Source organism: Myotis yumanensis, unplaced genomic scaffold (assembly GCF_028538775.1).
Source record: "Myotis yumanensis isolate MYYU_CA2020_CCGP unplaced genomic scaffold, mMyoYum1.0.hap1 SCAF_1, whole genome shotgun sequence".
NCBI lineage: Eukaryota > Metazoa > Chordata > Mammalia > Chiroptera > Vespertilionidae > Myotis > Myotis yumanensis.
Genome location: NW_027223752.1, coordinates 79,025,604 through 79,040,328, shown reverse-complemented (window position 1 = coordinate 79,040,328; position 14,725 = coordinate 79,025,604).

Here is a 14,725-nt window from a genome sequence, read left to right as displayed (position 1 = left end):
ACACTGAAAGCACTGTCACACCTTTTCTTATGGGTTGTTTTAATTAAAGAGGAACTCTGAGGCTATCATATTGCTTCTAGTAGAGGGCTCCTGTCCTCTCCTGTGTTAAAGACCTCCCCTATTCCTTTTTTCAGGTTATTAAATCAGCAAAAAACAACAACAAAAAATTGGTTCCAAACATTCATTTTCCCTTTTGTAATAGGTGCCATTGTTCATTTTGAAATGAGGTACGTAAGTTTTCTTTTAAAGAAATAAGTCCCAATTCAGGATATTTACATTATATAAAGGAGGAACCATATCTCTGTTTGTATTATAACACTAAAGTAACCAAACTGGTTATTTTATGAATGATTAATGTGAGAACTAGGTCTTTTAAATAAGGTAATTTATTGAAAATAAAATATCAGAACACTAGTTAAGTGAAAATTATAATTTAAAGTAGAAAGTATATAGTAAGAGTCATAGTTATATGACCAGAAGTCATCTTGAAAAAATTTAAAAATCAGATTGTCAGAATTTGTATATGAAATCCCTAATGACTTATGACAAAGAAATTAGAAAGCACTTCCAAGGAAATTACCATTTTCAAGTGTTAATGAAGAATCTATGTATGGTTATTTTACATAGATTCTAACACCATCTGAATATTATATATATACATATATATATGTATGTACATACATATATATCCCTTATGTTGCAGAATGTTATTATATCACTTGCATATGAAAATCTTATCTTTGCATAGAACCTTCATCAAATGCTTAGTGTACTTACAGGTACAGAAATGATTGTATATTATTAGAAAATAGGGTTTAGTGCGAAGAGCCCCTGTTGACCTGCTAACTTGCTTTGTGGCTTTGGGCAAGCCACTTTCCCCCTTGGACCATGTCTTCTGCATTGTATTTCTAGCACTGAGCATGTAGACACACAATAAATATTTGTTCAATGAATAAGTAAATGGGCCTCAAGTTTCCACATCTGTGAATTGAGGATTGGGATTCGATCTGTAAGTTCCTTCTCAGATCTAAAATTCCACTTACTTTTAACTCAGTCCTATTATTTCCTACCCTTAAGAATCATATGATCAGTGATCAGTGCCAGCAGATCTAAAATTCCACTTACTTTTAACTCAGTCCTATTATTTCCTACCCTTAAGAATCATATGATCAGTGATCAGTGCCAGCTTTCTCATTTAAAAAAAAATGTAGTTTTATTGATTTCAGGGAGGAAGGAAGAGGGAGAGAGAAATAGAAACATCAATGATAGAATCATTGATTGGCTGCCTCCTGCATGCCACCTATTGGGGATCGAGCCTGCAACCCAGGCATGTGCCCTTGACCAAAATTGAACCCTTCAGTCCGCAGACCGGTGCACTATCCACTGAGCCAAACCGGCTAGGGCTAGGGCAGCTTTCTCATTTCCTACTTTCTTGAGTTCTTTCTGCTGTTCCCCATTTGGAGACAGAATATTATTTTGCTGTTGTTTAGGGCCTTTCTTAGGTTCAGTTTACATGTAGTATCTCCTTTGAAATGTAAGCTTCGTGTTTTAAAATATTTTAAATCTACTAAATTAAACCTGGGTAGTGACTTTGCGCAAAACAACTTTTTTTTCTGCCCATTCTTACAAGGAAGTCCTGATGGCCCAGGATGTATTCATAGCATCCAAGTTTTGTTTTGTTTTGTTTTTTTAAATATATGTTACTGATTTTTTACAGACAGGAAGGGAGAAGAACAGAGAGTTAGAAACATTGAAGAGAGAGAAACATTGATCAGCTGCCTCCTGCACACCTTCTACTGGGGATATGCCAGCAACCAAGGTACATGCCCTTGACCAGAATCACACCTGGGACCCTTCAGTCCGTAGGCTGACGCTCTATCCACTGAGCCAAACTAGTTAGGGCCGCACCCAAGTTTTAAAAAAATATATTTTTATTGATTTCAGAGAGACAGGGAAAGGGAGAAAGAGATAGAAACGTCAATGATGAGAATCACCAATCAGCTGCCTCCTACACACCCCCCACTGGAGATCAATCCTGCAACCCGGGCATGTGTCCTGCCTGGGAATGCAATTGTGACTTCCTAGTTTAAGCATGTCAAACTCAAAGGCTAACGGGGCCAAATAAGGTTTAAGTTTATGTGGGCCACAAAAAAACAAAAGCTTCAATTTTCATAGAAACATAGGTTTATTTCGATAGAGACATGTTGAATACAAAGGGCTGAAGTAAATGAGTAATCATTAACATGAAATAATAGAACATTTTAATAAAAAATTAATATTTTTTTCTTAAACATTAACTTACCAGACACTGAATAACTGCACAAATTAATAAGCGTAATGTAAATAAACCTATTTTTCTTGTTCTCCAAAAGCGAAATATTTCCTGTTGTGCACACCAAACAAGTCAGCGTAAGACTAATGATGTGGCAATCGGCTGCTAAAATATCTGCTGCTAGTATTAATGGAGAGAAACGGTGCACCTGCACGTAAGGGAAATGAATGCAACACGATGATAGTAATCAGTCATTAGCTAACGTCGTTCGTTATTAATAATTATGTTTAACAGGATATTGTAAAAAATTAAATTAAGAAATTTTTATTAAAACATTTCTTACTGTTATATTTGTTAGGCCACAAAAATATTCATTGTGAGCAGCAAGTTTGACATGCTTGTCCTAGTTCATAAGTCAATGCTCAACCATTGAGCCACGCTGGCTGGGCAGGGATTTTTAAAATACTTGATAATCCCTTTAAAATGAATTCTGATCAGCTGTGTACCACTTCATGAAGTCTGAGAAAGGAAATGGACTTAAATTGCAGCAGAAGGAATTGCAGTTGACCCTTGAACAACACGGGTTTGAACTGTGTAGATACACTTATATGCAGAGTTTTCACTTGACCACCCAGTTCAAATCTGTGTTGTTCAAGGGTCAGTTCCATGGTTGGGAATCTGTGTGTGCAGAGGGCTGACTGTAGTTATATAGATCTTTTTTTTTTTTAATATATATTTTATTGATTTTTTACAGAGAGGAAGGGATAGGGATAGAGAGTTAGAAACATCGATGAGAAAGAAACATTGATCAGCTGCCTCCTGCACACTCCCTACTGGGGATTTGCCCACAACCAAGGTACATGCCCTTGACCGGAATCGAACCTGGGACCCTTGAGTCCGCAGGCCGATGCTCTATCCACTGAGCCAAACCAGTTAGGGCTAGTTATATAGATCTTTGTGAGGGAGGTCAGCGTCCCTAACCCCCAAAGTTGTTCAAATGTCAACTGTAGTTTGTTTTCAAGTTCTTGGCGTGGTAAATGAAATTGTGGAATCCTACTCTCAGACTTACTTTTCTTGGAGTTCTTAAAAAAGGGGGCAAAAAGTCAGCTCTTAGGATGGCTTATAGATGCAGCTACCTGGTGGTCTCTCAAGTTTCCTCCTATTGCAAAAAGTAAATTATTTTATTCCCAGAATGTGAAGAATGGTAGGATGGATAAAATATCAGTGGAAGAGGAAATGAGATATAACAACAAAATTGGACTGTGGGGAAGGAGAGTGGAAAATCTAAACTCTTAACAATAAGAGATTTCCTTTAACACACATCTGTTGATTGTCATCCAGTTTACCCCCTTGTAACTGGTTCTCCCCTGAAGAGAGGGTGCAACCTGAAGGAGTGTTCTCCCAGCATCTGTATTTGTGGAATTTGGTCCTGTTTTTATAGGCATATCTGATCGTTCCAGGGGGGACATCCCAACCCAGGCTATGCTGAAGGCTGTTCCCTGGGAATTTGAAATGAAAACTGAGGGATTAGAGGAGTAGATGGCAACATATAAATTTACAAGATGTTTACGGCTATGTATTCTGTTATGTAAACTGCAAAGAAGAAAAAACAGGTTCAGAGAGAAAGTATAGGATGAAGCAAATGCATAGAGAGGAGTTGAAATGGGAGGTGAATTTTGAGAATAGTACCTTCTGTCTTTTCCTGAGGTGACTGCGTTCTTGCCCTTGGGTTTCATGGAGCACTGCTGTATCCTATAGTATAGTGCTGCTGTGTCTTACTTAAGCTAGCTCCAGTGGGTTTCTAAGTGTTCTAACTTACATACTTTTTCAGAACTGACCAAAATGATGTCCAACCTGCTAAAAGCCTCTTCCATTTCCTTTAGTCATACAAAATTGACTCTGTTGCCTCCATATTCATCTCGAATGAATGCTCAGAAGGGACTTTCTGACTTACGTCCTGGCTCATCACTTATTAATTGTATGATCAACTTGTTCACCCTTTGCCTACCTTTATTAGCATGCCGCTCTCCTTCCAAGCTCTCCTCAGAGAGAAGGGGTGGTGTAGTCAAGAGAAATTGACTTCCAAGAGAAAGGAACTCTAGTCCTAGTCTGTGGTGCCTGGAGCTTCAGACACTGTAAACCAGTGGTTCCCAAACTTATTTGGCCTACCGCCCCCTTTCCAGAAAAAATATTACTCAGCCTCTGGAAATTAATTTTTTTTAAATTTTAATAGCAGTTACTCATCGCCCCCAAATGCACCTGTGGCCATCACCGCCCCCCCTGGATCACTGTAGCGCCCACTTTGGGAATCACTGCTGTAAAACTAAAGGTTGTTCTAAAAGGCAAATCTGATGGGGTCATTCCCCTATTAAAACCCCTTATAGACGCTCTATAGACTTCAAGATAAACTGAATCCTGACCACTGTCCCTCAGGATTCGCTTTTCCCTCCACATCCTGAATTTTTTGCATTTCTCCACTTTAAGCTCTATATGCACACTCATCTCTGGGTCTTTTTGATCATTTCTTCCTCTTAACTCTCTACCACACTTCCACCCTATCTTTTTCTCTGTCTACCTCTTACATCTTGTTTACAACTTAGTATAGAAATTACCTTCAACAAAAGTCTTCAGGTGCCCCAAGGTTTGGATAAGAGCCTCTTCTTTGTTCCCCTTTATGCCTGTACTTAATACCATGATAGCCCTTCACTGTATGGGATTCCTTGTTCTGTCTTCCCTGTCTGGACCCTAAGCTACCTGGGCTATAAGGCACTAGTAATACAACAGTCCTGTTCTCAAGGAAGGGTAGAAGGAACATCAGTTTCTCCTGTAAAACAGTTCTGGAGTGGCTGCCACAGAGCTTCATAATGTATTGTTGGGATCCCAACTCAAATTATTAGACAAGGGTAGAGTTCAGAGACCTATGGCAAATTAAGCTTCTACTTCTAAGGGAACCAGAAAGATACTAGCCTTGCCAGAAAAACAAAACAAACAAACAAAACAACCCCTCACAAAACCCAGGAATCTTGTCTTGCAACCATCTCCTACCTCAGGTATGCACATCCTTACTTAGTAAAGAATACATTGTGAAATACCTATACTATTACATGTTCCAAAGGCTATTAGGTGAGATGACACCATGATGGGCAAAATGGCGTGAACTCTGGTCTCAGAACTTAGAATTTAGTGGGAGAAATAAACCAAACTCATACAGATGTGTAGTGAAAACTTTAATAGGTACTCTAAGGAAAAGTCGGAAGTGCTATCAAAGCTCATAACATGGGACCCGATGAGAAGGTAGAGGACAAATGGAGGACCACTTCCCTGAGAAAGTGACTTGTGAGGTAAGACGAAAGAAGGAGTTATACTGAAAGAACAGCATAGCTGGCGCACTCCAGAGGAGGTGGGCGGGGGGGGGGGGGGGGCGGGGGGGGCGGGGGGAGGCCTACCTGGAGATGCACTGCAGGCCCGAATTCACCTGATCCCTGAGAGCACACCTGGCTCCTCTCGGGACAAACGGTAAGGGAAAGTATCGTGGGGGGAGTTCTGGGGTCACCCGGCCGTGCCTACTGCTAATCAGTCTTTGAGCAAACTTTTATGTGAGAATTATTGCCAATAGCCTAGAATCTGGTAGGAATCTCAGAATTCCAGAACCTTCGAGATAATATAGTAATTGGAAGAAAAGCAAGCCTTGCCTTCCCTCTTGCCTTGCTCCCTACCCACCTCTGGTTCAACCTCAGATCTTTAAATGATGTGGCCCAGCGGAGGTCTGTGGCATGAAGATGCCTTTTCCCTTTTATCCTCTTTGGAGCTGATGGGGGTTGGTGGGGAAGGCCTCTGAGCGGGCTCTCAGCTCGTAGGTGGCGTGCTCAGTCCTCTGACTCCGAACTAGCTGCTAAACTTGAGACTCTTTCCTGTCTTCACTGCTTCAGGCTGTCTGTATAGAATTATGTGTGTGACTTTATGTATTTGATTTTCAAAGTGTTCTTGCAGGATCCTACTGACAACTCCTCTAATTTCTGCATTACCACCTGACCCCTGCCCTAGAGAAGGGTTTGAGATAAGGTATAGGACAGGCTATGTCCAGACGGGGCAAGACTCCTTTCTGAAAGGCATAGCATCCTGGCATGTGGACCAGGAAGTTGGAACCAATTGGGAAAAAAGACTAGGCTGGCCGAAACCAGTTTGGCTCAGCGGATAGAGCGTCGGCCTGCGGACTGAAGGGTCCCAGGTTCGATTCCGGTCAGGGGCATGTACCTGGGTTGCGGGCACATCCCCAGTGGGGGATGTGCAAGAGGCAGCTGATCAATGTTTCTAACTCTCTATCTCTATCCCTTCCTCTCTGTAAAAAATCAATAAAATATATTTAAAAAAAAAAAAAAAAAGACTAGGCTGTGCTCCTAAGAGCTTCTAAATGGAATGTTGCATGTAATCCAGATTCATTTTGTTGCTCTTCACTCACCCTCTCTCTTCAATCAGGTAAGGGCTCTACCCTTTGTAGTTCAGACTTTGGTGCTAATTTACTCTTCTGTGCCAAAGAGCATGGTGAGAGAAGCCGGGAGAAGGGAAATGTTTGTGCTTGGGGAGGAGGAGAATCTCAAGCCATCACTGGGGTGATTCTCTGTCCCTCATTCTGTTAGTTTCTATTCCTGAAAGGCAGGGACAGTGTCTTATTTCCTTTTGCATCCCTAAGGTTCCCACATAGGTCAATAATCATTTGCCGAACAAATGGAAGTATTTAGGTCACCTGGATGGTGGTTCTTTGATCTAAGAAGACGGTGAAGGAAAGGGTGCAAAGGTTTGGGGCATTTGGAGGAGGTGGCTTCAGTGACGAGTAGCGGACAGAGAAAAAATGACTGATTAAAAATGAAACAGGGGTTACTGATTCTGAATAGAACCTATTCATTGTGGAGATAAAAACCCAAGTGCTTTCATTACTACTTTTATAGGTCAGGATCAAGTTAATAATCCATTCTTCCTGGTTATGGATAGTGAATAGGTTAAGGTCTTTATTTTGTCCCAATCTGAGATTTAAACCTGCAGGGCCGCTGAGAGGTGGTTCTGGGAATTTAGGAAGGAAACTTTCCCTTGAATTTATTTTTGAGCTGCACACTCAGAGAGCTTAGCTCAAACTAGGCTCCAGATGTGTGGGCCTAAAGCCTCCAGAGGTGCTCCTTGCAAACATAGAAGGAGCTTAAAAAATCTGGTTCCATTCCATTTGTTTCCTGTATTTTCTCAAGCCAGGAGAGAAGAAGCCAACATGTACTTGAAAAACGCTAGGTAACTGTCCCATGCCAGTCAAGACTGCCTTGCCCTGCCCGGTCTCTGTGCTGGCGTTGACACTACATATCTTAGCAGTGGCTCCGAAATCCTTCCCATTTGATACTGCCCAGCATTGCTCTACAATTTGTTCATCTATAAAATAGAGTGTTTTCCTTGCTTGGATATTGTTATGGGTTGAATTGTGTCCCCCAAAATATGTTAGAGTCCTAACCCCCAGTACCTCAGAATGTGACCTTATTTGGAAATCGGGTGTTTATAGAGATAATCAAGTTAAAATGAGATCATCAGGGTAACCTAATTCAGTATGGCCGGTGTGATTATAAAAAGGGGCAATTTGGACACAGAGACAGACATGCACAGGGGAAGATAGCATAAAGAAACCCTGGGAGAAGATGGCTATCTGCAAATGCCCGAGGCTACCAGGAGCTGGGAGTGAGACCTGGAACAGACCTTCCCCAGGCCTTCTGAGAGAGCAGGGCCCTGCTGACGCTGGACTTCTGGCCTCCAGAACTGTGAGATAGTACATTTCTGTCTTTCTAAATCATCCAGTTTGTGGTACTATGTTCTGGTAGCCCTAGGAAACAAATACATTTTATTTATTTATTTATTTATTTATTTATTTATTTATTTATTTATTTATTTACTAGAGGCCTGGTGCATGAAATTCATGCACGGGTAGGGTCCCTAGGCCTGGCTGATGATCAGGGTTGATTGGGGCCTTCCAGCTACCGGCCAGGGCCTCCCTTCCCTGGCTCCTGCTGCCGGCCAGGGCCTTCCTTAGTTCCACGCCACTCCCTGGTGGTCAGTGCACGTCATAGTGAGCAATCGTACTCCTGGTCTCCCAGTTGAACTCCCGAGGGGACACTTTGCATATTAGCCTTTTATATATATAGATTTATTTTCAATTTTCAGTCTGTGACTCATTGATAAGTCACAATTAGCAAAGTTTTTGTTGCTGTTTTTTGCTAATCCTCACCCAAGGATATTTTCCCATTGATAAATCATTGCTAATGCAATTCTTTGGAGGATTGGGAAAGAAAACTCTTTGGAGGACTGCTCTTAGCAGGACCATAAGGGCATTTGTGGCGGGGAGGGGACTCTGGTGGTATGAGGCTTATTTGAGCACCATCCTATTTAATAAAAGAGTAATATACAAATTGACCCTAACGGCAGAACAACTGGGAATGACTGGTCACTATGACACACACTGACCACCACGGGGCAGACGCTCAATGCAGGAGCTGCCCCATGGTGGTCAGTGCACTCCCACAGGGGAAGCTCTGCTCAGCCACAAGCCAAGCTGACGGCTGCCAGCACAGCAGTGATGGCGGGAGCCTCTCCCGCCTCCTCAGCAGCGCTAAGGATGTCTGACTGCAGCTTAGGCCTGCTCCCTGCTGGCAAGTGGACATCCCCTGAAGGCTTCTGGGCTGCCAGAGGGATGTCTGACTGCCAGCTTATGCCCGGTCCCCTAGGGAGCGGGCCTAAGCCAGTAGATGGACATCCCCCAAGGGGTCCCAGACTGTGAGAGGGCACAGGCCGGGCTGAGGGACCCCCCTGAGTGCACAAATTTTTGTGCACCGGGCCTCTAGTATAAAATAAGAAGATTAGGACTTTTTGGACAAATAGATTGCCATAAAACGTACTAATATAGTTTAGTCTGGATGATGGCTTTTTCATTATTGAAGATAAACTTAAGATGGTTGCTCCCCCCACCCCACACATTAATTCATTGAGGGAGATGGGGGACAGTGCAGTTCATTGGGAAGATACTTTGCCCAGATGGATGGGCCCTCTTTGATTTTAATATGAATATTTATTTGAGTGTCAGTCTTTTGCTTATTATTACTTAATGTCACCAGAGTTGTTCAACTTATTCTACTTGTGTCCTCATTAACTGAAGCAATTTTTGAACATAGTAATTTGACGATATCCCTTTCATCTTAATCCAAAAAAAACCAAAAAAAAACCTGCAAATAAATATTGGAACTTTACTAAAAGGTTAGTTTTTCACAGTGATATGGGAGTGGCAATTCTGAAACTCTTAAAGGATTGAGCAAATTGAGCAAATGAGCAAATGATGATTCTCACTGTTGGAGAAGGGAGATACACATATGGAAAAGGAAGAATCCTGTGGTGTAGGATTGGAATTGCAGATGTCAATTTGAATTCATTGGTTTTAATAAGTGTTCACATGTACATATTTTTTAAAAATATATACATATGTATATTTATTGATTTCAGGAGGGAAGGGAGAGAGATAGAAACATCGATGATGAGAGAGAATCATTGATTGGCTGCCTCCTGTACACCGCCTACTGGGGATCAAGCCCGAAACCTGGGCATGTGCCCTGACTGGGAATCGAACTGTGGCCTCCTGTGTTTTTTTTAAAGAATTTTTAAAAATATTTTTATTGCTTTCAGAGAGGAAGGGGGGGGAGAGAGAGAGAGAGAGGAGAGAGAGAGAGACATCAATGATGAGAATCATTGATCGCCTGCCTCCTGCACGCCCCCTACTGGGGATCAAGCCCGCATCCCTGGCATGTGCCCTTGACCAGAATCGAACCTTGGACCCTGCAGTCCGTAGGCCAACACTCTATCCACTGAGCCAAACCGGCTAGGGCGACCTCCTGGTTTATAGGTCAATGCTCAACCACTGAGCCACACTGACTGGGCCATATTTCTTAGTTTCAGTCTAATAGTAATGAATATATCCTGAGTCCAGATCTGAGTCAGTACCATTCTCTACTTAATGAAACCAGGGCTCCTTGAAGAAATGGCTGATTCCTGGGCTGGGGTAGGGAGAGTCAAGATGAGCCTGGAACTTTTTATTGTACCAGAAAGTAAGGGAGTGCTAAGATAATAGGATATGTCTAAGGGTCAGTCATCTTGTAGCTCTCACTGCTTAAATTTGTGACAGTTTGAGCATTGAAATGATGATGGGAATGGATTTTTTTCACTCCTCACCAGAGGATATTTTTTCCATTGATTTTTAGAGAGAGTGGAAGGAAGGGTGGGAGGGGAAGAGAGGAAGAAGGAGACGGAGAGGAAGAGGGAGAGGGAGAAGGAGAGGGAGGGAGAGGGAGGGAGAGGGAGAGGGAGGGGGAGAGAGAAAGAGAGAGAGAGAGAGAGAGAGAGAGAGAGAGAGAGAGAAACATCATTGTGAGAGAGACACGTTGATTATTTGCCTTCTGCACACACCCCAACCAGGGTCGGGAATTGAACCTGCAACCCAGGTATGTGCCCTTGACTGGGAAACGAACCCATGACCCTTTGGTGCGCAGGCTGCCCCTCTAACCACTGAGTCACACCACCTAGGGTTGGATTTTTAACCCAATTACTAAAATAAGAGTTATGCTCAGCCAGCGTGGCTCAGTGGTTGAGCATTGACCTATGAACCAGGAGGTCATGGTTCAATTCCTGGTTGAGGCACATGCCGGAGTTGCAGCTCAATCCCCAGTAGAGGGCTTGCAGGAGGTAGCTGATCAATGATTCTGACTCATCATTGATGTTTCTATCTCTCTTTCCTTCTCCCTTTCTCTCTGAAATCAATAAAAATATATTTTTAAAAAGAATAAAAGAAGAGTTATGACTTCATAATGATAATAAATACATAAATAAATTAGAAAGGAGGAAAAAGCATTCCCACAATAGAATGCCAACCACTTGGCAATCATAGTAATAGCATGCATGGGTGAGAATAATAAATATATGCTATACTTATTGGGCGAAAACCCAATTACCCACAGGAAATTTATATAGGCTTAGTTTCTTTCCCCAAATTATTAATTGCAGAGAGAAAAATGGTAAATTTATAGTCGAGAAACCTGGCAGGGTGTTGGGGGAGACCTAAACCAAGTGATCATAGTTAACATCAACAATAGGATTTTACATCACTTCCTCCTGATGTATGTGATACACCGAGGATAATTTTCCCAGTTGGATGGCAAATTATCACACAGTGTCATGTGTGATACTCCTGCCCAAATCAACGCAAACATTAAACTGAACTTAATGAGGGAAGATCAGACAAACCCACGAATGATGGAAATTATTTTTAAAAATTAGATTGAATGTACTCTTCAGGCCACACCAAGATGGCGGCGTAGGTAAACACCGGAGACCGCTGCCGCAAACAACCATTTCAAAAATACAACTAAAAGACTGAACGGACATCACCCAGAACCACAGGAAGGCTGGCTGAAGAGAGACTCTACAACTAGAAGGAAAGAGAACAGCAAATCGAGGCTCAGAGGCGGCGCAGTGTGGAAAATACAAAGGTACCGAGGTGCGCGCGCAAAGCGGGCTGGTGGCTGAGGGCGCGGTTGTCGTTTTCTGTCGGGAGTGAGTCTCAGACTCTGGGCTCCAGATCCGGGCGAGTCTCTAGGGACCCAGACTCAAACGGGAGAAGCGGGATTATCCGGCATCAGTTGGAACCTGAGGGCAGCTTTCTCTCCGAGGTTTGCAGCGGCTGCCAGGGTTCTGAGAAGCAGAGCCTCTGGGAACGGGACTGAGCGTGGCCATAACTGCTCCCTCCGCCCGCCCTGTTGAGCCCGCCCCGCCCAAACCCTGCGCACAGCCATTTGCCGATCGCCTCAGGCAAAGGCTGGATTAGCGCCTCCCCAGAAGGCAGACGTTTTCCATACAGCTGATTCCTATAGCCAGTCGGCCTGGTGGTCAAATCCCTCTAGTGTTAACTACAACAATTAAGGCTTGGCTAGAACAAGACTGTGCACAGAGACCACAAGGGGGTGCACCAAGAAAGCATAAAAGATGCGGAGACAAAAAAACATGACAGAAATGGAGGATATGGAGCTAAGAATCGCAATTTTGAGGGCTTGCCATAAATTTGTGCAGAGCCTCACGAAAACTAATGAGACCCTCGATGCTACGATAAAGAAATTAGAAAGTAAGCATACACGGACTGAAATAAAGAATATTATACCCAATAGCAGACCAGAGGAGTACAATAATCAAACCAAAGATTCGACAAAAAACACCCAATTGGAAAAGCAAAATGAAAAAAGAATCCGAAAGTGTGAAGATAGTGTAAGGAGCCTCTGGGACAGCTTTAAGCGGTCTAATATCAGAATTATTGGAGTGCCAGAAGATGAGAGACAGCAAGATATTGAAAACCTATTTCAAGAAATAATGGCAGAAAACTTCCCCCATCTGGAGAAAGAAATGGACTTACAGGTCCAAGAAGCACAGAGAACCCCAAACAAAAGGAATCCAAAGAGGACCACACCAAGACACATCATCATTAAAATGCCAAGAGCAAAAGACAAAGAGAAAATCTTAAAAGCAGCAAGAGAAAGAGACTCAATTACCTACAAGGGAATACCCATACGACTGTCAGCTGATTTCTCAACAGAAACTTTGCAGGCCAGAAGGGAATGGCAAGAAATATTCAAAGTGCTGAATACCAAGAACCTACAACCAAGATTACTTTATCCAGCAAAGCTATCATTCAGAATTGAAGGTCAGATAAAGAGCTTCACAGATAAGGAAAAGCTAAAGGAGTTCATCACCGCCAAACCAGTATTATATGAAATGCTGAAAGGTATCCTTTAAGAAGAGGAAGAAGAAGAAAAAGGTAAAGATACAAATTATGAACAACAAACATGCATCTATCAACAAATGAATTTAAGAATCAAGTGAATAAATAACCTGATGTACAGAATGAACTGGTGATTATAATAGAATCAGGGACATAGAAAGGGAATAGACTGACTATTCTTGGGGGGAAAAGGGGTGTGGGAGATGCGGGAAGTGACTGGACAAAAATCATGCACCTATGGATGAACACAGTGGGTGGGGAGTGAGGGTGGAGGGTGGGGTGGGAGCTGGAAGGAGGGGAGTTATGGGGGGAAAAAAGAGGAACAAATGTAATAATCTGAACAATAAAGATTTAATAAAAAAAAAAATTAGGTTGAATGTACTCTTAAAAAATGACCATGTTATGAAAGACAAAGGAAAGCTGAAGACCTCTTCCAGATGAAAGGAGTCTAATAAGACATGACAACTACGTGCAAGTGTGATCCTGGATTAGATCCTGACCTGGAAAAGAAATCATTATACATCATTTGGACAACAGGCAAAATTTGAGTATGGACTGTATTACATAATATTGTAGCAATGCTAAATTCCCTGATTTTTATATTTGTATTGTGGTTATGTAATATAATCTCCTTGTTCTTAAGAAATATCCACTGATATTTAGAGATCAATGGACACAATGTTTGCAACTTTCTCCAAGTGGTTGAGAAAAAATATGTGTGGGTACACACACACACACACACACACACACACGAGTGTACAAATATGGCAAAATGTTAACAGTTGTGGCACATGGGTGAAGGATATAGGATTTCTTTGTACTATTCTTGTTCCTTTTCTCTAAGTTTAAAATTATTTTGAAAATTTTTGTTTTTTAATTTCCTTCTGGTTCCTTCTTTGATACTTAAAAAATGTATTTCCCCTCTCCCTCCCACTTGCCGTATGAGGTCCTTATTAGGTAAGAGTTTGTGTAATCTCACTCTTTACAACTGAGATGTCCTGGGGGTGGGGGTGGGGGCGGATGGGAATTGGTATCACTTTCAATGGGGGTGAAATGATTAGGGCTCCAGCCTTTTTAGCAGTTGAAGAGGAAATGCTGCTGTTGTTTTGTTGCAGGGTCTGTACCAGCTAAAGGGCTGTGGTTTGGGGTCTGCCCCACCTCCCTTGTCCTGGAGGGAAAGGGAAGCATTTTAGTCCCAGGAATCTTGTCATCATTATTTCATCTTAATTTGGTCATTGGTAACTGAGAGGAAAGGGGGAAATCACAGAGGTAGAAAGAGGGATGTGTATCCATTCTTAAATGGCCAGGCCATGCAAATGTGTGTGGGATCTCTAATATAGATGGATCTATCAAGCTAACCTGAGACCATTTTCATATTTAAACTAGAGGCCCGCTGCAAGAAATTTGTGTACTCAGGTGGGGGTTCCCCAGCCTGGCCTGTGCCCTCTCACAGTGCAGGAGCTTTGTGATCGATCTCCCCAAAGAGGTAGGCCCCGCCCAACCATCTGGGGCTCCTCGATGGATTGCCCCAAAGCGGTAGGCCAGAGCTGGGGGACCCCACGCTGTGGGACCCTGGCCTCACCGTGCAGAGCCAGAGCCGCCGGGATCTCCTCCAA